Source organism: Rana temporaria, chromosome 5 (assembly GCF_905171775.1).
Source record: "Rana temporaria chromosome 5, aRanTem1.1, whole genome shotgun sequence".
NCBI lineage: Eukaryota > Metazoa > Chordata > Amphibia > Anura > Ranidae > Rana > Rana temporaria.
In genome coordinates, this window is record NC_053493.1 from 245,915,893 (window position 1) to 245,939,334 (window position 23,442).

Genomic DNA, 23,442 nt, shown 5'->3' on the forward strand with positions numbered 1-23,442 from the left:
TCTTGCCGGTTAAGAAAAGGTTCCGGGGTCCCTCTTTTAAGCGTCCAACCTCTCCAGTCCCAGGGCCCTCATTCTCTAGGCAGTATCGACGGCCTCCTGGACGCGCAGCTGCAAACAGGCCACAGGGGCAAGCTGCAGGGAACAAGAGACCATGGAACCGTAAGCCGGTTAAGGCTGCCCCTAAGGCAGCCTTGTGAAGGGGCGCCCCCACTCTCTCGGGTGGGGGGAAGACTCCGGTTCTTCTCGGAGTTGTGGGGGGCCAAAGTTAACGACCAATGGGTTCTGTCCTCAGTGACTCAGGGGTACAAGCTGGAGTTTCGGGAGTTCCCCCCTCCTCACTTTCAAGCGTCAAGACTTCCAGGCGACCCTCAAAAGCAGGCATCACTTCTGTCCGCCCTAGAGCGACTCCTATCTCAAGGAGTGATTATGGAAGTACCAGCAGGGGAGCAAGGACAAGGGTTTTACTCAAACCTCTTCATTGTCCCGAAGCCAAACGGCGACGTCAGGCCTATACTGGACCTAAAGTCATTAAACCGCTTTTTAAGAGTCCGGTCCTTTCGAATGGAGTCCATTCGCTCGGTGGTGGCCGCCCTTCAAGGAAGGGAGTTCTTGGCCTCCATCGATATAAAGGACGCGTACCTGCATGTTCCGATTTTCCCAGGCCATTACAGGTTTCTGCGTTTTGCCCTAAACTATCGGCATTATCAGTTCGTGGCCCTTCCGTTCGGACTAGCCACGGCCCCTCGGGTTTTTACGAAAATCCTGGCCCCCGTGTTAGCCATCCTAAGGGAACAGGGCATTCTGGTCATGGCCTACTTAGACGATCTTCTGGTAGTCGACCACTCAGCGGCCGGCTTAAATCGGGCACTGTTGCTAGTAGTAAACTGCCTAGAGTCCCTGGGTTGGGTTCTAAACCGGGACAAATCGGTTTTACAGCCCACAAGAAGGTTGGAGTATCTAGGTCTAATTTTAGATACAAGACGACAACGGATCTTCCTGCCCCAGTCCAGAGTGGACTCGATAAGGGAGTTAATCCAGATAGTCCTAAGCAGCACAAGGCCATCTATACGCCTCTGCATGCGCCTGTTGGGAAAGCTAGTGGCCACCTTCGAGGCAGTGCCCTATGCCCAGATCCATTCTCGGAGGCTACAGAGAGCAATTCTCACGGCCTGGGACAAAAGACTCCAGGCCTTGGATCTTCCCATTTCTCTTCCCTATGCGGTAAGGCAGAGTCTGTGTTGGTGGCTAGTCACAAAAAATCTTCTGAAAGGAAGATCGTTCAGTCCCCCCTCATGGAGGATAGTAACCACGGATGCCAGCCTATCGGGCTGGGGTGCAGTCCTAGACGATTTAACCCTACAGGGGAAATGGTCAAGGGCAGAATCAGCCCTACCCATAAATGTCTTAGAGATCCGAGCAGCTCGGTTGGCTCTTTTGGGCTGGACGGAGATTCTGCAGGGCTCCCCAGTAAGGGTACAATCCGACAATGCCACTGCCGTGGCTTATATAAACCACCAGGGCGGCACCAGGAGTCAGGCAGCCCAGAGGGAGGTAGATCGGATCTTTTCATGGGCAGAAGCCCATGTCCCCTGCATCTCAGCTATCTTTATCCCCGGGGTGGACAATTGGCAAGCGGACTTCCTCAGCCGCCAACAGATGTCCCCAGGGGTGTGGTCCCTCCACCCCGAAGTGTTCCAGGACATCTGCCGGAAGTGGGGTACTCCGGAGGTGGACGTTATGGCGTCCAGATTCAATGCCAAAGTAGCAAAGTTTGTCTTTCGAACAAGGGATCCATTGGCCTGCGGGACGGATGCCTTGGTGTGCCCTTGGCATCAGTTTGCGCTAATCTATGCCTTCCCTCCAATACGGATGCTACCCCGTATTCTTCACAGAATTCAAAGGGAACGCAAGCCAGCGATTCTAGTGGCCCCAGCGTGGCCCCGAAGACCTTGGTACTCCTTGATAAAAAGGATGACGGTAGAGGAGCCTTGGGTCCTCCCTCTACGTCCGGACCTCCTCTCACAAGGGCCATTCTACCATCCTGCCTTACAGGCCCTAAATTTAACGGCCTGGCGGCTGAGTCCCTGATTCTCAGAAACAGAGGCCTTTCAGGGCAGGTCGTTTCCACCCTTATAAGCGCAGGAAAACCAGTTTCCAGGTTAATATACTATAGGGTGTGGAAGGCCTATATTACCTGGTGTGAAACCAGGAAATGGGATCCCCGCAAATATACCATTGGGAGAATCCTGGAGTTTTTACAGTTGGGAGTGGAAAAAGGTTTGGCGGTCAGCACAATCAAGGGGCAGGTGTCTGCCTTGTCGGTCTTCTTCCAGAGACCTTTGGCTGCCCATTCTTTAATGAAATCCTTTTTACAAGGTGTTATTCGGGTGAATCCCCCGATTAAAGCTCCCCTGTATCTTTGGGATCTAAATTTGGTTCTATCGGCCTTGCAAAGGCAGCCCTTTGAGCCCTTGTCCGCGATCCCTTTGGTCCTTTTGACTAGGAAACTAGTGTTTCTGGTGGCCATGGCATCCGCCAGAAGAGTGTCGGAGTTGGCAGCCTTGTCATGTAAGGCACCTTATTTATTACTGCATAAGGACAGGGTCGTTTTGCGGCCGCTTCCGTCCTTCCTGCCTAAGGTGGTGTCTAATTTTCACCTTAATCAAGATGTGATTCTTCCATCATTTTTTCCAAAACCTTCTTCTAAGGAAGAGAGGTTACTACATTCCTTGGATGTAGTTAGAGCTGTAAAGATTTACTTGGAAGCTACAGCCCAGATTCGTAAGACGGACGTCTTATTCATTCTGCCAGAAGGGCCCAAGAAGGGCCAGGCAGCGTCTAAAGCCACTATTTCTAAGTGGATTAGGCAGACAATTATACAGGCCTATGGCCTGAAGGGGAAGAGTCCACCCTTATCGGTTAAGGCTCATTCCACTAGAGCTGTGAGTGCCTCTTGAGCAGCGTATCACCAGGTCTCTATGGCTCAGGTCTGCAGGGCAGCGACCTGGTCGTCTGTCCACACATTTGCAAAGTTTTATCAAATGGACGTTAGGAGGAACGCTGATTCAGCTTTTGGGCAGGCGGTCCTCCAGGCCGCAATTTAACCTCCTCCTGTCCGGTGGCACCTCCTGTTTGGTTTTTTCTGGTTGTCTCCCTCCCCTCATGGAGCATTGCTTGGGGACATCCCATATGTAATGGCTATGCTGCTCTGTGTCCCGTGATGTACGATAAAGAAAAAGGGATTTTTAATAACAGCTTACCTGTAAAATCCTTTTCTTGTAGTACATCACGGGACACAGAGCTCCCACCCCTCTTATGGGGGATTTTGGGATGCATATTGCTTGCTACAAAACTGAGGTACTCCCACTATGGGTGGGGGTTATATAGGGAGGGAACTTCCTGTCGGAGAGTGCCAGTGTCCATCACCTGAAGGTACACTATATAACCCATATGTAATGGCTATGCTGCTCTGTGTCCCGTGATGTACTACAAGAAAAGGATTTTACAGGTAAGCTGTTATTAAAAATCCCTTTTTTTTACTTTTTTCTATAATAAATATCCCCCAAAAATATATAAAACATTATTTTGTTTCCTCAGTTTAGGCCGATACGTATTCTTCTACCTATTTTTGGTTAAAAAAAACGCAATACGCGTTTATCGATTGGTTTGCGCAAAATTTATAGCGTTTACAGAAAAAGGGATAGTTTTATTGCATTTTTATTGCATTTTTTTTTTTTTACTACTAATGGCGGAGATCAGCGATTTTTTTCGTGACTGCGACATTATGGCGGACACTTCGGACAATTTTGACACATTTTTGGGACCATTGTCATTTTCACAGCAAAAAATGCATTAAAAATGCATTGTTTACTGTGAAAATGACAATTGCAGTTTGGGAGTTAACCACAAGGGGGCGCTGAAGGGGTTATGTGTGACCTCATTTGTGTTTCTAACTGTAGGGGCGTGTGGCTGTAGGTGTGACGTCATCGATTGTGTTATAAAAGTGAAGAACGGTGAAGCTGTGTTTACACACAGCTCTCCCCGTTCTTCAGCTCTGGGGACCGATCGCGGGACTCCAGCGGCAATCAGGTCCGCGAGTCCCGCAGTCACGGAGCTTCAGACCGGGTCGCGTGCACGCTTAAAGAGCCACATATATGTACGTGGATGTGCCCAGCCGTGCCATTCTGCCGACGTATATCGGCGTGCAGGGGTCCTTAAGTGGTTAAAGTGCAGCCAAAATGAAAAGCAGAAAAATCAGCATAAGAGACATAACTTACAGTCAAAAGGATGTGTCTCATATGCTGATGCTTCTTTTTTAAATTGAAATCCTCCTCTATCTGTGCCCTCCTATTCCTGCTGCCATCTTAGAACTAAGGGGCTGTACATGCCCTCATCAAGAGACCCTGATTATGCCCGCCTTTTCTGCCCAACTGCTCCATTCATAAAAGCAATACTACAGCTTATTTGGATGAAACAAGCAGGGCTGGTGCTACCACTAGGCAAACTAGGTCACCACCTACTCTCCGTCTCCATGCTATATACGTTTTTGGTGCTGTATTAAACCTCTGTAATAAATGTTATAACCTCTAGTGGGCGCTGCTGGGATAAAGCGTGCACATGGGGGGGGGGGGGGGTGCAGGGGATGCCTCTACTCAGGCAGCCGCTCTGTAGTGTCATTAGAAAGGCGCAGCACTAGAGGACATGTCCTGTTGGAACGGAAGCAAACATCCCCTGCATACCTCTAGGATCAGTGCTCTCTACTGCAACTGCATGCTTCCTCTAGCGCCGTTGTCTTGTTGAGGTGGTTCCTCCATCGGATAGGTTCCTGCCTCGACTGCACAGGCGCGGCCTGGCGTGGCGCATGTGCAGTAGGAGGCCACGGAAATCTCCAAGCCTCAACAGCTGATTGTCGGCTGTAGACACGCTGCTCTATACAGCAAGGGGCGAATGTGAGACGTGTATTTTATTGAGAAAACCATTCCCCAAAAAAAGTCTGCTCAATATCACATCCGCCCCTTGCTGTTAAGAGCGGCGTGTATAACCAATCAAAAAAACACTACTCAATATCACATCTGCCCCTTATTGTATAGAGCGCCGTGTATTACCAAGCATTGGCGGCGTCTATAATTAGGCATTGGGAGCGAGTGCGTCTACAGCTGAAGAACAGCTGTTCCCGCTCAGAGATTTCCATTGGCTCGGATTGCGCCTGCGCATTCTACAGGGAACTTTATCGATAGGAGGAACCAGCTCAGCAGAACACCGACTCCTGTGACACTGATGTTTGGGCAAAGGGCAAAGGGGGTGGATTCATGGGCGGAGCCAAGAGTGGGCAGCAAAATGAGGTTTCACCTGGGGTGTCAAAAATCTTTGCACCAGCCCTGGAAACAGGATCTATGAATAGAAGATGAGCGGATGATTAATGGGTCCACCCCCTTCATTGATAGATCCTTTTTTTAGTCAAAGAAGCTGTAGTACAGCTTTTATGAATGGAGCAGTAGTAAAAAAAAAAAATTTTTATAAAAATGCAATAAAACTATCCCCTATTTTGTAAACGCAATAAATTTTGCGCAAACCAATCGATAAATGCTTATTGCAATTTTTTTTACCAAAAATAGGTAGAAGAATACATATTGGCCTAAACTGAGGAAAACAAAAAGTTTTGTTTACATATTTTTGGGGGATATTTATTATAGCAAAAAGTAAAAAATATTGAATTTTTTTCAAAATTGTCGCTTTATTTTTGTTTATAGCTCAAAAAATAAAAACCGCAGAGATGATCAAATACCACCAAAAGAAAGCTCTATTTGTGGGAAAAAAAGGACACCAATTTTGTTTGGGAGCCACGTCGCACGACCGCGCAATTGTCATTTAAAGCGACAGTGCCGAATAGCAAAAAGGGGCCTGGTCCTTTACCTGCATTTTGGTCTGGGTCTTAAGTGGTTAAAATCAAAAAGAAGGAAACCTACTCACAAGCAAGTGAATAGTAAAAGCATATCATAGTCCACAATCGACAAAAAGCAACCAGGTCAACAGGACTGTGTCCGACACGCCGGAGGACCTTCTAGATGGCTAGCGCGTTTTCGAGGGGAGATCCCCCTCTTCCTCAGAGTTCTTGATGAGAGCCTGTGACAGCGCTTTAGTTCTTTTAACCCCTTCCACACCAGAAGATTACAGGGGTGGGGGTGGGGGAGACATGGAAGGAGGAGGATTTCAACTAGAAGGAGAGGCATGAGCACAAAGGACTGTAAGTTATGTTCCTTGCTGATTTTCCTGTTTTTTATTTTGGCTACAGACTTTAACTGCACCCAAACCACATAGACAATGCATTTCAGTGCATCGTAAAGCACAGATGTGAATGTTCTGTGCAATATGGGAGAGTAGGTTGTAAAAAATAGTGCATGCTACAGTGATTCACACTGACACCCAGTGGAGTCAGGAGGGGGGGCTGGAGCCCCAAATGGGTCCCCGAAAAGCCCCGGGTCTCAGGCATGCACCATTCTATTGTAAGCCCCGAGTGCCGCCGCCGAGTGGGGACCTAGTGCAGAGTGCGGCCGAGTGACATAGCAGGTCCCGCCTTCTGGAGCCTGCAGCGCCTGTGATGGACGTCCCACTGGTCCAATGCCGGGACCGCAGGACGTGTGACGTCCATCATAGGTGCTGCACGCTCCAGAAGGCGGGAATTAGAGAAAAGAAAACAAAGGTGCACCAGCCTAGTGTATTACCGTCAAATGGTTTTAATATAGTTAAAATATATACAGGGCCTACTCACAAATGTGGTGGAAAAAGTAGCAGTATAGCTTAATCGACATACCGTATTTATCGGCGTATACCGCGCACTATTTTGCCCTGAAAATCAGGGCAAAATCGTGGGTGCGCGATATACGCCGATACCCGCTTTCCCGCCACGAGTTTGAATACTGCGCCCGCATATAGCGAGCGCAGTACACTCGTGAATCTTCGGGCAGTCTCGGCGCCTCTCGTACTGACGTCCTGACGTCCTGAGCGTACAGGACGTCAGTGCGAGAGGCGCCCGAGCCTGCCCGAAGATTCACGAGTGTACTGCGCTCGCTATATGCGGGCGCAGTATTCAAAGTCGTGGCGGGAAACGAGCGGGAGGACGCCGCAGAAGGATGCCGGACCCGCCGAAGATGGACACCGGACCCGCCGAAGATGGACACCGGACCCGCCGAAGATGGACGCCCGACCCGCCGAAGAGGACACCCGAAGCCGCAGAAGGACGCCGGACCCGACGAGGCCGCAGAAGGACGCCGGACCCGACGAGGCCGCAGATGGACGCCGCGCAAGACACCAAAACTGTAAGTACAAAAAAACAAAAAATCTTTTTTTCCCACAGGATTGGGGGCCACTTTGGGGGTGCGCGGTATACGCCAGAGCGCGTTATACCGCGATAAATACGGTAACTGCAAAGAGATGACCTCGAACCATACTCCAATTGATCGTAGAGAGAGTGAGGGGGGTCACCACTGGCTGACGCATTTCGAAGCTCTAAGCCTCTTCATCAGAGCCCAGCAGGTCTCTGATGAAGAGGCTTAGAGCTTCGAAACGCCCTGTATATATTTTAACTATATTAAAACCATTTGATGGTAATACACTAGGCTGGTACGCCTTTGTTTTCTTTTCTCTTTGCCACTAGGATATCCCCATCCATGAAGGGCAGCAAGGCCAGTGGCACAGTTGTTGGTATCATCCAGGGGTCAATTCCTGTGGAAAAAAGTGTGGGAACTCCCACCCAAGATCCACTCCCCCACCAAAAAAAAAAAATGATACACTCATATGTATAATTACTAAACCGCATATTTTTTTAAAAACTTTAAGTTCTTTCTAAATCCTGCGATAACTCGCAGCAGACCTCCGCAATGTCTCCTGGGAACAATGACAAAAGCTCCCAGGAGACATTGCGGCATCGAGGAAGTGACGGAATACCCGCACACTACCCGATGAATCCATATACAGTAAGCGGCCAGTAACATAAAGAATTACTAAGGTTCGCCTGCCCCTGACAGTGACTCGAGCTGGGCATCGCCGCTTAGTGAAGGATTGGCTCGGGCGGCTTGGCTGCTCTCGGCGCCTCTAGTCCTGCAAAGGGAACTGCGTTCCTGCTGTGAAAAAAAGTGCAGGGACTCCGTTCCAACGCGTTCCCGCAGGACTTGAGCCCTGGTATCATCCCTATGGGCAATTGATTCTTGGATTATCCTCTCGTGCGCAGGAGAATTTGTTTTCTGTGTTTTAAAGTATTCTAGGCAGGAATTACAATGCGGACGTTGCACCACAGCACTGTGAGATTCCCGCTCGGGCGGGCGGGCGACTCTCCTCTCCTCCTCTGGCTGCCTACTGTGATGATGGGTGCGCTGCACACCACACACCATGGCTGAACCTGGTCAGGTAGGTCAGTGTATGTATGTCAGGTAGGTCAGTGTATGTCTGTCAGATAGGTCAGTGTGTCAGGTAGGTGAGTTTAGTAGTCAGTATTGATGGGCACTGGTAAGCCAGGCAGCAACCAGCAAGTGAGCTTACCCCCATCCAGCCAAAAAAAACACGCCACTAGACCCCCCTCCCCCCAGTGCTGGCCTCGGACTTCGGGCTCATGCCCCTGGTCTTTTTGCCACCTAGCAAAGCTGACACCTAATACAATATGCATTAACATGCAAAAAAGCATGCACTTAAATGTTTAAAGGTTGTCAATGATGTTGGCTATATATACACCATATTGCCAAAAGTATTGGGACACATTCCTTTACACACATATGAACTTTAATGACGTCTTAGTCCATAGGATTCAATATTGAGTTGGCCCACCCTTTGCAGCTATAACAGCTTCAACTCTTCTGGGAAGGCTGTCCTCGAGGATCTTCCAGAAGCACATTTGTGAGGTCAGGCACTGATGTGGACGAGAAGGCCTGGCTTGCAGTCTCCGCTCTAATTCATCGCAAATGTGTTCTATTGGGTTTAGATCAGGACTCTGTGCAGGCCAGTCAAGTTTCCCCCCCCCCCCCAAACTTGCTTATCCACACTATATTGCCAAAAGTATTGGGCCACCCCTCCAAATCATTTGGTGGAGGAGGGATTGTGGTGTGGGGTTGTTTTTTAGTCGTTGGGCTTGACCCCTCAGTTCCAATCAACGGAACTCTGAAGGCATGTGCATACCAATACATTTTAGACAATTTCATGTTCCCAACTTTGTAGGAACAGTTTGGGGATGGCCCATTCCTGTTTCAACATGACTGCTCACCAGTGCACAAAGCAAGGTCCATAAAGACATGGATGAGCAAGTTTGGGGTGTAGATACTTGACTGGCCTGCACAGAGTCCTTACCTCCACACGATAGAACACCTTTGGGATGAATTTGAATGGAGACTGCGAGTCAAGCCTTCTCCTCCACATCAGTGCCTGACCTCACAAATGCGCTTCTGTAAGAATGGTCAAATATCCCCATAGACACACTCCTAAACCTTGTGGACAGCCTTCCCAGAAGAGTTGAAGCTGTTATAGCTGCAATGGGTGGGCCAACTCAGTATTCAACCCTCCGGACTAAGACTGGGATGCCATTAAACTTCATGTGCGTGTAAAGGCAGACGTCCCAATATAGCGTGTGTGTGTGTATATATAAGTGTGTGTATGTGTATATAGCAATTTTGAACGCTTGACTTCAGCTTTTGATTGAAAGCACGATTACATGGAATTAAACAGTCCCCAGCAATCGCCAGCCATGGCTTCAGTTTTCTTACTGTTTTGTGTGACTTTGCTCCGTGTCATACAATGCATAGCAAACCTTGATTATTTACTATAGTCTCTCCTGTGGAAGACAATCTCAAAGCTCATCATCACAGCATTGTAATCAAACCTTGGAGATTCACTGCTGCATCTGTATCCAATTCTGTGGGTGAGTAGAGAATGTTGCTAGATCAGCAGTTAATATGTACACCATTGGAAATAGCTGACCCAGCACTATTGGTGTGCTTTCCCTAGTTCTATTCCTTCTCAGATAAGCTTGGGGGAAACCCTTTTACATGAACTGTTTCTAAAGGGACATCAGAAGAGCTGAGCAAATCTGTCTTCAGCCTCTGCTGCATGCCTACAGTTTGCAGCTGTTTCAGCTCTGCAAACGGGCCCTGGGGACACAGCTGGACCATGGGACTGCACTTCTGGGGGACTGAGCTTCGATATATATAACAATGTGGCGCCAATAAGGGGACCCTGTGAGGGTTCTCCTACAAACCAAAAATAGGTGTTCCACCCCACTATATGATTTGAGATGTCATAAATAGGTGACCAGAAAATAGTGAAAATTGAACCAACCATTCAAAAATAAATAAATAAAGATTGCTCAGAGGTACTGTCACTGCAGTGATCATGTACCAAAAATAAGTGTTCAAACTTATTAAAAACCAGTGATGGTGAACCAACCATATAATAAAACATACACCCTGAAAGTGCAATAGTGATGCAGTCCACCGTTGCAAAAAATGTGATAACAACAATCAATCATATAAAGATCAGTCTGTGCTTCATAAGAATGTGACAAACATATCTTCTCCTAAGCTGGTTTGCATAAGACATATATTTCTCAGAAGCAATCCTCAATACTGGATATATGAAGACAGATGGGTACTCTTACCGGATCAGGTGGACCCTCGACTCACCGTACGGCGGGAGGGTCTTCAGGGCTTGTGTAGACCGACTGTCTGATCTGGATGGCGTCAGGATGGTGGTCCTGGGCAAGAATGATCTCCAAAATGTCTTGGCATCCAGAGGATAACTTGATATTACTTGGTAGAACTATGGGAACCTTAAAAATACTCTCATATAATGTAAGGGGATTACATTCCCCGTTAAAAAGGGGTAATATTTTAAGAGAAATTAAACATCTTAAAGCAGATATAGTACTCATACAAGAGACACATATCTCGCAGGAATCAAATCTTAAAATAAGCTCACCGGAATACCCACTATGGTACTATGGAGATTCACCGACTAAACTGGCAAAGGGGGTTGCCATAGGGTTTGCCAAGGAAGTTAGATTCGTCCTGGTAGAGAGAAAAGTAGATCCCGAGGGGCGGTATCTCCTACTTAGAGGAAAAATAAACGAAGTAGACTATTCTATTGCAAACATTTACTGTCCAAATAAGAACTCCATGAGATTTCTTAAGGGGGTCATTGAGATGTTTATGGACTTTAGGATAGGCAGGGCAGTTGTGGCGGGCGATATGAATCTCTGCCTGGATCTGGACCTTGATTGTACGTCCCGTGCACAGCGGACTGGAGATGCACAAAGAAAATCACTTAAAAAAAAATTACACCAACTCCAATTGATAGACGTTTGGAGAATTCAGCATCCGAAAACACGAGATTACTCATTCTACTCCGCTGTGCACGGGACGTACTCTAGGATCGACTTTTTTTTAGTGGATCATAGCTCACTGGATGTGGTGACAAGTTCGGGAATTGGGATAACCACCCTGTCGGATCATGCGCCAGTTTCAATCAACTTAAAAAACGAGGGAGCTCCCAAAAGCAATACCAAATGGAGACTTAACGAGGACTTAATACAAGACGAAGAGGTTGTAGTAAGGATAAAACAGGAATTGGAATGGTATTTCAAGACCAACTGTTCCGAACACATGTCGGAATCATTAGTTTGGGAGGCTCACAAGGCCTATATCAGGGGCATACTGATCGCAATAGGATCAGCAAAAAAAAAGAAACTAAGAAAAAATATGATGAGTTATATAAAACTATCTTGGATCTTGAACAGACCCATAAATTAACAGGAGAGCAGGAAGCGGAGCGCACCGTTATCTTAAAAAGAGAGGAATTAAGAGATCTCATTGAATATGATAATAGAGCGGCATCTTACAGACGTAAGAAAGAGAACTATCAATGGGGTGACTTGTCGGGTAAATACCTAGCAAAAGTGTTTCAAAACAAATTTAAGGGTAATTTTATAGAAAGTATTCAAACAGGCAAAGGGAGTAAGGTACATACAACATCAGAAATTGCAAGAGTATTTCAAGAATACTATGGGAAGTTGTACTCGATATCGCAAGGGGACACCTCAGAAAAAACAAAAAGGAGAAGTGTAAATACAAAAAAAATTTTAAGTAACACATGTTTAAATAAAATACCAGATGACAAAATTAGTTTTTTAGAAGAACCTATAACGGAAATGGAAATCCGTAATAATTTAAAGGAGTTGCCAAAGGGGAAAAGCCCAGGCCCCGATGGGTTAACAATTGCATACTATCAAAAGTTCAGTGACATTCTGATCCCCAGGATGTGCTCCTATATAAATGGTATCGGTTTAAATTGGGATATTCGTCAAGAGGCTTTGGAGGCTGCAATTACAGTAATCCCTAAGATAGGTAAAGATCCCTCCTTATGTTCTAGTTTCAGACCCATTTCGCTATTAAATGCAGACGTAAAATTATTTGCCAAAATCCTAGCAGGGAGAATGAAAACAATCATGAAAGATTTAGTACATACTGACCAAGTAGGTTTTGTCCCCGGGAGGGAAGGTAGGGACAATAGCATCAGAACACTTCTGTTGACACAGATAATAAAAGATAGTAAATCCCCAGGTCTACTCCTGTCTATAGATGCCGAAAAGGCTTTCGACAGGGTAGACTGGGGATTTCTATTGAACACATTGGAGTTTATCGGGATCGGTCCAAAAATGATGGGGTGGATAAGCGCTCTGTATAAACACCCAACGGCAAGAGTTAAGGTGAACGGGACATTGTCAGGGACATTCGAAATGTTCAATGGGACTAGACAGGGGTGCCCCCTGTCCCCTCTTTTATTTATTTTATCTTTGGAACCATTGCTGGCCGGGATTAGAAATAACCCCGACATCAGGGGGATTCAAACAAATGATGGAGAACATAAACTTGCAGCGTTCGCCGACGATATCTTATTATTTATAACGAATCCAACTATAACACTCCCGAATCTATTAAAAACCCTCAAATTGTATGGAGACGTTTCTAATTTTAAAATCAATCCTCTAAAATCAGAAATCCTCAATATTAGCGTGAACGCACAGGACGTACGGAGATATAAGCAAGAGTTCCCATTTATTTGGAAAGATACCGAGATAAAATATTTGGGAGTCAATATTACATCATCCCCTGACCTAATTTACCTGCAGAATTACATACCATTATTAAATGATATTAAAAAAGATTTAAAGAGAATTGCATTGAGACAAAGATCCCTACTAGGGAGAATAAATTGTTTTAAAATGTTTACTCTCCCTAAGATATTATATATAATGCAAATGTTACCAATCGCATTACCGGGTGTTTATTTTAAAATACTAAAACAGTTACTAAATAGGTTTATATGGCGGAACAAAAAAACGCGCATAAGTATGGAGGTGTTAATTAGAGATAAGAAACAAGGTGGCTTGGGGGTACCGGATATTTACACATATTATAGGGCTATTCACATGGCACGGGTGATTGATTGGGTCAGAGATAACAAAGAGAAAAAGTGGGTGAGAATAGAAAGTTGTTCAAATAAATCACGGTTAGGAAAAGAGATTTGGATACCGCCACATTTTAGACAAATAAATCTGCACATGCACAAAATCACATTGGCATCCATATCTATATGGGATAGGGCACACAAAAAACATAGATGGGGCTATAATTCCCCACTAATCCCTTTATTTGACACAATTTTTTTTGCACCAGGGAAAATGGACCTGTTTGGTAACTGGATTAAAAAACCAGATGCACAATTAAAAGACATATTAAAAGATGGCAAAATTCTTACCTACCAGGAACTAAGTAAAAAAAAAGAATTGTTTGAGTTGAACAGGTGGCGATATTTGCAGTTGACGCATTTTGTAGATTCCCTCCCCTCCCCCCTGAGGTCAGATAGACACTTGCTTCCTTTGGAGCGTCTGTGTCTAGCTCCAAAGGGAAGGGGCGCGATTTCCGCAATTTATAAAATATTGATGGGATTGAAAGACCCCGGTTTCCCTCCTTATATTAATAAATGGGAAGAGGAATTGGGAACGGGTAAAACCGAGACAGAGGTCAGGAAAATATTAGAAAGGACGCATACGACTTCATTTAATTGTGCATTGATCGAAATGAACTTTAAGTGTTTAGCACGATGGTATATAACCCCGGCCATAGCACACCGTTATCAAGACGACACCTCCAAATATTGCTGGAGGGGCTGTCTTGAAGTGGGAACTATGTCACATATATGGTGGACCTGCCCAAAAATTAAAACATACTGGAATAATGTATTATTGGTAATTGAGGAGATAACCGGAATTAAAATACTTCCTGATCCATGGGTCTGCTTGTTCCATGGGACAGAAATGTCAACTAAACAGTACATGAGAACTTTACTTCCTCACGTACTAGATGCAGCAAAGAGCTTGATTCCCAAACAATGGAAGGACCCTATGAGCCCGACAGAGAAGAGCTGGTTTTGCAGAATCAATGATATATATTATGCTGAACAGCTCAGGTACATGGGAGAGGAAGGAGAAGGCGGATTTAAACGGAAATGGCAGGACTGGGCTAATTTTAAACTTGCATCAAGGTATATAGATAGGATGATTGATATAGAGTAGTAAGGTTAATGGGCAAAGAGTGATTCAATAGGAGACAGATTTCCGGAGATAGGGGAGGGCGGGAAGGAGGGGAAAAGGGCTGGGGGTGGCTTGAGGGTGGGATGAGGGGTGGTTCGGCTAGGGGAAACCAATGTATCTATTTATGTATTTAAGCATTTTTTCCTTTTTTCTCCTTTTGTATATTTACTGACATATGTTTAAGAAAAAAAAAAGGGGGAAAGGGAAAAAAAAAAAAAAAAAAAAAAGTAGGGAAGAAAATGAAATGGATAGATAAATAAATTTTCCAACCATGATGCGAACTAAGGAGACTGCGAACTGAACGCAAACTGATTGAATATCCTGATAGTTCTCTGAGGCGGAAAAAAAAAAAAAAAAAAAAAAAAAAAAACTTGATATTATACCAGCCTGGTAGTAATGCTTAAACACTCCCAGCCATAGGAGGAGAAAAAAGAAAGGAAAAAGGGCTCCTCATAGTGTAAAACTGGTTTAATAAATAATTCCACACTAGTGACAGGAACTCAATTAAAGCAATAATAAAAATCACAAAGCCACACGTGACAAGGAAAAGAACTGTAAAAGTAAAAAACAGCAGCAACTCCCACCCTTGATGGGTGAATAAGAGTAATTCCAAAGAACAAAATGCAGTGGAGATGCGATGAATCAGCAACCCGACCGGTTTCGTCTAAGATAGACTTCAACTGGGGTATCTGACTGTATCGCGCTTCTCACCTGCATTAAATACCTGAAAGATCCGCCTCCATGAGATCCCCCATTCCTTCAGCCATGCCTGAGCGACCTGGTGAAGTGCTAGTCCAGGTTTTCTGGGTTTCCTTGCTTCACTGTCACTGCTCATTTCACTATGAATGTAGAAACATCTTGGTCTGTTCAACATCGGACTTGCGCTACCACCTAGTCCTTGGTACATGTTCATGAAGTTCTATTGAGTGAACATGCTGACCTCAGCCCCCTTTGACCAAAAAAACTTGTAATTGGCTGTTTGATCCATTGCACTTACTACTTACCTAGCAGTTGCCTGTGAGGTGTGAATTATTTTCCTTTGCCATTATTCGGGATTGCTTTGTGCAATTAGTAAAAATGTTTTCCTGGTGCCTCCATGGCAGCATACCAATGGTTGATAGCTCCCCCCTGATCAACCCACAGGACCACGTAACTCTATAAAAGAAAGTTACCCCCCCCCCCCAGATATTTTTTCTCAGACAGGGTAGTCCTACAGCCTATTCACCAGTGTGTCCCTAAAGTACCTACAGTCTACCATCTCAACCAGGAATGGGTTGGGTTCTCCCGGCCTTCGGAGAAGATCAATCTCCTCAAACTACACAATTTGGATGTAGCCAGATCTCTGAGGCGTTATTTAGAACTAACGCAACAGTTTCGCAAGGATAAATGTTCATTTGTTACTCCCAAGGGCGCAAAGATAGAAATTATGCCCTCCAAGCTAATCCAAGGACGTATCGGGCTAGTGGTCTCCCAGTCCCAAATGCGCTAAATGCGCACTCATCACGGGGAATGACCTCTGCCTCGGCAGCTTTTGGGCTAGGGTCTCTCCTGAGACAATTTGCAGGACGGTTAGTTAGTCATCCTCAACACCTTCATGTCGCACTTTAGCCTAGATCCGGCATTCCTTACCTACCATTGGTATGCTGTCATGGGTAGGCACCAGGAAAGGAAAATTACGGAAAGGTAAGTATTCAATTTTCCATTTTACAAAAGGCCATCCTACATAGAAGAGTACCTAAATTTACTTTTCCCACTACCTGCACCAAACTTCTGCAGTCTTTAACTGCTATCCTGGCAAAAAATAAATCTTCTGTTTTGTGGTTGCTTCTTCTGACCCTTATGTTGCTGCTCTGCCCGGGTCCCTAAACACTTTTTATGACAATAACTTGCATATTAGCCTTTAAAATTAGCATTGATTTGGTTTGCGTAAAGGTTAGAGCATCTACAAACTATGGTATATGTAGCACCCTCTAGCTATTGTGCTAGTGTTGGTTGTAGTGTAGGTAAACTTAGCCTGGCTGAGAGCTAGGCTGGGTTGAATCTGGGTCAATGTGAGTGACTCAGGGAGGCTAGATGACATCTTCTTAACCACTTCAGCACCGGACCATATTGCTGGTCAATGACCGGACCGCTTTTTGCGCTGTCAGTCTGCAATCGTGACCAGGAAGACTACCCTGAAAGTGAGGCTTGAAGCACTCATGGAGCGCAGCGAGGAAGGGATGGCGTTGATGGCGGTGCGGAGGATGGTCTATGTGGGCAGTTTTCCCACAGATGCCTGCATACTTAGATGTGCCTCTTTTAATCATCAACCATGTGAGTTGCTAAATGTTGTACCTTCATTAAATGTAACCATATTGCTACACTTTGAGGCGCCTCTCTTCTCTTTTATACTCAGTTGTGACATGACGCTACTTGTATATCAAGACATCGCTTGTATATCAAGTCAAAATGTATTTAAAAAAATTCCTTGTCTTGCAGAAAGTAACCAAGTTACTCTCAGACCAAGCTTTTACTGTACCTCCATCCAGGAATAGCTACATATATCCTGGCTATAGTTTGGCCGAAGGTCAGACAATACTGGTGATTTCCTTGACTGCAGCTGTTTCATAACATTGGCTCAGTTGTGTTCATCAAAGACACTGGGGCGGTGTATACAGTGTCTTGCTTCACCTAGTTGCATAATAAAGACATGTGTTGATATCCAACAAAAGATGTTTACAAGACCTCTACTGATTAATGAACTTTACATTTTCATTTAGCCAATTCAATGCTGGGGTTTTGTGGTCCTGTGAGTACAGAACCTTTATTCATTTGGATGGTGCGTTCTGTCTTCTCAAACAATGCCCAACTAGAAGTTAGCCTCCATTCACACTTGTGCGACTTGTCATGCAACTTTGGACATCAAAGTTACATGACAAGTCTTTCCTCATGCTTTCCATGGATTCGTCACAAGATAACTTTTATCAGGCCCCCCCCCTCTTCTGGTCATCTTCGCCGCTTACCAGAACCACTGGTAGTAGCGGAGATGATGGCGTCCGCTCCCCTCACTGTCTGGATGCAGAGTGATGGAAAGATGGCTCCCGCTCGGCTCTATAGCATTAAAGGGCGGAAGCAATGTCAAACGTCACTTCCGCCCAATTCTCTTAAAGGGGAATTTTCTTCTTTTTTTTATGACATACATTTTTTTTTTTATTGCATTTTAGTCTAAATATGAGATCTGAGGTCTTTTTGACTCCAGATCTCGCATTTAAGAGGTCGTCCTGTCATGCTTTTTTCTATTACAAGGGATGTTACATTCCTTTTATTAGAAATAAAAGTGACCCAATATTTTTTTTAAAAGGGCAGAGTAAAAATAAAAGATAAAATAAATAATAATAATAAAAATGTTAAAGCACCCGTCCCACCGAGCTTGCGCACAGAGAAAAAAAGGAAACGTAAGTCGCGCCCGCATATGAAAACAGTGTTTAAATCACACATGTAATGTTATGCCCTGTATACACCATCGGTTAACCGATGAAGCTGACTGATGGTCAGTCGTGCCTACACACCATCGGTTAAAAAAACGATCGTGTCAGAACGCGGTGACGTAAAACACAACGGCGTGCTGAAAAAAACGAAGTTCAATGCTTCCAAGCATACGTCGACTTGATTCTGAGCATGTGTGGATTTTTAAACGATATACGTGCCTACTAACGATCGTTTTTTTTCCTATCGGTTAGGTATCCATCGGTTAAATTTAAAACAAGATTGCTTTTTTTTAACCTATGGATAAATAACCGATGGGGCCTACACATGATCGGTTTGGTCAGATGAAAACGGTCCATCAGACCGTTCTCATCGGTTTAACCGATCGTGTGTACGCGGCATTAGATGCAATTCTAGCACTAGACCTCCTCTGTAATTCAAAACTGGTAACCTGTAGAATTTTTTTAAAGTCACCAAGTGCCAAAGTTTGTCGCCATTCCACGAGCAGGCGCAATTTTTAAGTGTGACATGTTGGGTATCAATTTACTCGGCGAATTTACTTTCACAATATATAAAAAAAATTGGGCTAACTTTACTGTTGTCTTATTTTTTAACTCAAAAAAGTGTATTTTGTCCAAAAAAATTGCGCTTGTAAGACCGCTGCGCAATACTGTGTGACATAAAGTATTGCAATGATTGCCATTTTGTTCTCTAGGGTGTCTGAAAAAAATATATAATGTTTGAGAATTCTAAGTAATTTTCTAGCAAAAAAAAATATTTAACTTGTAAACAACAAGTCTCAAAAAGGGTCTTGGTCTGGGTAAATTTGCAGCAACTTCAAAGTAGTTCATGCATTACTTTCATCCAACTTTCATGCAGCTTGAAGGGTATAGATGTCAATGTTAACCCTCAAACGTTGCTTGAAAGTCGTACCAGAATGTTATAAATTTATCATTTTCATTCCACTTTTTGTTGGTCTATCACATAAAATCCCAATAAAATACATTTACGTTTTGGTTGTAACATGACAAAATGTGGAAATTTTTTAAGGGGCCTGAATACTTTTTCAAGGCACTGTATATCCACTTTAACTTAATTGTAAAAGTATTTCTCCGAAAGACTCAAAGGTCATGTCAGAGGTCATGTTTGTACATTAGCACAGCCAATCAGATTTGCCATTTACAAAATGTAAGAATGAGCAACACTGACTAAAAAAATGCTTCACCTGGATTGGCTGATTTACTAAAATAAATGAACAAGAGCAAGGATAAATCGGTACAAAATGCATGCATTATACATACATAGTGGTTGCAATCCCTCAATCTATCTAGTTAAAATTAATTCATGTTCAATGCATATAATGGGATCCAAGCTTGCCATGCACATTAAACTCAAATTTAATACCATGTTTCCAACTTTCATGCCATCTTTCATGTTACACCCATATTTAGGGTGTGACATAGAACATGGTGCGAATGCACAGCCCATCCGCACATCTTGCATGAATTGTATAGTTTTTCTTAGCATTCTATACATTTTCTTATTCAAGATCTGTAAATGGAAAAACTAAAAGTCCTATCTGACACTGTGGCAGAGCTACTTGTAGTTCACAATTGAACACCACTTTGATGGCGCCACTGTACTTGTAGTCCATTGAATACTTCCGTAAGCCTATTAACCGAAGGTCCATTCCCCCTGAGGTGTGGGGGCTGGGAAAAAAGTCTACAGGAGCCTGTGCACAGATTACAGTTACAATACTTTACACTAGGGTTATCTCGATACCACTTTTTTAGGACCGAGTACAAGTACCGATACTTTTTTTCACGTACTCGCCAATACCAATTACCAATACTTTTTTATAATGTCATGTGACAGTGGCACATGTGGCAGTATTTTTTTTTTTTACAATTTTTTCTTTTTTACTATTTGTGTATATATTTTTTTTAATGTGCTTTCTTTTTTTATGGGGGGGGTAGTGGATTGTGTCAGTGTGTTTTATTTATTTTTTAATTAATTTTTCTTTATTTATTGCAATTTTTTTTCTTTCATCCCCCCTTTGGGCAGAGAAAGGGACTAAGGACACAGATTCCCCAGTCCCTTTCTCTGCAGCCTCAGCTAAAATGAATGGAGAGAAGCTCCTCTCCATTCATAAACTGAAACATTGTAAACACAGGTTACGATGCTCAGTTGTTAATAATAATAATAATATTTAGGTACTTATATAGCGCCATCGCAGCGCTTTACATATACAATGTACATTCACATCAGTCCCTACCCTCAAGGAGCTTACAATCTAAGGTCCCTAACTCGCATACATATACTAGGGCCAATTTAGGCAGAAGCCAATTAACCTACCAGCATGTCTTTGGAGTGTGGAAGGAAACCGGAGTACCCGGAGGAAACCCATGCAGGCACAGGGAGAACATGCAAACTCCAGGCAGGTAGTGTCATGGTCTCTGTACGTTTGGAAAAGGTAGAAGCCGGGTTTAGCGGCTCCTACCTCCACGCTCCATCCTGACAGATCGAGGGGGTGGAGGAGGACATTGAGGGGGAGAGCAGCAGGAGGGGGACACGGAGCACGAACAGCAGCACGGAGGGGGACAAGGACCCGAAGGGGGGAGCAGCACGGAGGAGGACACACAGCATGGATGGGGACACGGAGCACGGAGGGGGACACAGAGCACTGACAGCAGCATTGACGGGGACACGAACCCTGAGGGGGAGAGTAGCACAGAGGAGGATACAAGGACAGTCAGCGGTGATCAGTGCGGCTTTGGGGGGGGGAGTTACAAGCACTGATCACTGCTGTATAACTTTGACTAAAGCAGCAGAAAAGGGGGCAGATCGGTGCTTGTAACTCCCCTGCCACACCGATCACCCCTGACTGCCCAGATATCGGGTGAAGCATCGGAGCATTTTCACAGAGTACAAGTACTCAGGAAAATGCTCGGTATCGGGACATCCCTACCTTACACTTACAGGGTCCAGTGCAAAAAAATTAATAAATAATAAATGCACATTTTTTTTGAGTGGGTGCATTTAAATAATAATATATATATTTTTTTTTTATAGAAAGTGAAACATACAGATAATGCTGTTTCTGTGCCTTCTATAAGATGCACCAGGGAATGCATATGCCCACAGTATTTAAGATGAAATTCACTTGCACTAAGAGCAGAATGTTGACATTTACGGGTTAGAAAATATCGTCCGAGTGTATGTCGTTCTGAACGACAAAAGCCGGCCATTTGGAAAACCAGCAGCCGACCGATTTCCGATCAATGCTTTCAGCCAATGGCAGAAAGCGATGATCGGAGTGTTCTGGGGGAGGGGCATCCGGCTGGGCGGGGAGGGGTGGGGAGTGTCCCCCTCTCAGGACACAGCAGCTCAGCGGGGGAGATCAATAAACCCGGCTTAAGTGTCATGTCAATAAACCTTGTATGCTGTGCTGTCATTGGAAAGAAAACAGGATATGTATGAGTTTGCTTATCACTGAAATCTCTTTTCCAAGCACCAGTGTATGAAATCTCTTATGCCAGCCAGGGGCGGAACTTCTGTACACACGTTCTACAATATATAATGTTTACTAAGGCTTTTCACAAACTAGAATTTTTTTACAGCCTCTGTTAACGATAGCCATTTTTTTAGGCATGCAAGGGCTTATCTGGTATATGGTAGGATACTGAGGCATATATTGCATAGCAAACCACAGTTGATAAATATTTATATGCTATAGCCTATGCATCCTAGGGTTGCCACCTTTTCTTCAAGCCAAACCCGAACACTTTAGCGGCGCACAGCATGTTTTTTTTTTTTTTAGTATACACTATAAGATTGTTAAAGACCTGGGACACTTTTGGGTGCCCCAGGTAGAGTAATAATGCAGCTCAGTGCGCCATAATAAACAGTGAGCGTGGCCAAATTTTGGCTCCATTCACACCTAGGAGTTCCGGATCACAATTCCGCCCATGATCCCAGATTCTCCGCAAATTGTGGGACGTGCTCGTGATCCTGTTACTTTTAATGGCACCCCAATCGCAGTGCAATTTTGCCGCAATTGTCGCCCGACAATTTGCTGCAAAATCCTGCAAACAGAATTGTGGGGTGCCTGTCACCTAAAACAAGTTTAAATCTCTGCCTGCGATCTGAAACGCTTAGGTGTGAATGGAGCCTGTGAGTCTAAAGCCCCGTACACACGGTCGGATTTTCGGCCAACCAACTTCAAAATCCGGCACTTTTCTAATTTCTCCGACCGTGTGTACGTTCCATCGGACCAACTTTTTAGGCTTCAATCGGACAAAAAGTTGGGTCTGTGAACGGACCAACTTTCTGTTCTGAAAAGTCCGATTGTGCAAAGTGCGACCGTGTGTACAGAAAACCATCGGATTTTTCAAAAAAAGCTAAATGCGCATGCCCCGAAATAAAGAGCACCCGGAAGCCAGCTGTCTAGTAAAACTAGCGTTCGTATTTGAAAATGCTCATTCGTCACGCGGCAAGTTTCGAAATCTCAAATAGCAGCGCATATTCTATTTTTCTTTAGAATGTCCTAATATGTACATCTGCTCAACTGGTGATACGGACGGATTAAAAACAAATGTATTTACTTTGGATTAGTGTATTTTCTGGATATGAATCCAGCCTTTTTTTTCTTATTTATTTGAAATGCAAAACCAATAAATATCCCCAATTCTTTATGCTGGGCAAAGTAATAACTACCCTATTTATGTCCCTTCAATTTTAGCAAAGGGCCTGCCTACTCACAAACTTACATTTGACTTTCCACACATAATCCACAAGTTTTTAGCATCATCATTTTATTTAGCAAAAAATGGGAAAAATAATAACAGATCCAAATACAAAACAACAGGAAGGCAGCAATTGAAGAACTGGTTGAGTTGGCAAAGCCTCTGTACCCCAGGGCATACATAAATTAGGTTATAATCTCCAAACTTGGGGACCTAAGCATTAACTAAAATATAAGGAGCCCAAGAAGATTGTGGTCTCCAAAAGATGGGGAGCAGCAGCAGCAGACATATTTGTGCCCAGGCTGTGGTACTTCAACAGGCTGATATTTCAGCATACCAAACTGGCCAACACTCTCCACACTTCACACCTCATCAGCTGAAGCGTTATAATTTTTAACACTCACACCACAATACCAAAAACAATAATATCTAAAAAATAAAGATTTTATGCCATAATTCGAGCATTTTTTCTTAAGCCAAACCAAACAAAACATACTCAACTACAAATAATAGCAAAAATATGTTCAAAATCATAGATATTTAAAGATAAATTAGTATCCCCTAAAATCGGGGCTCTGAGTTGGCCACTGACCCCCATGCTGC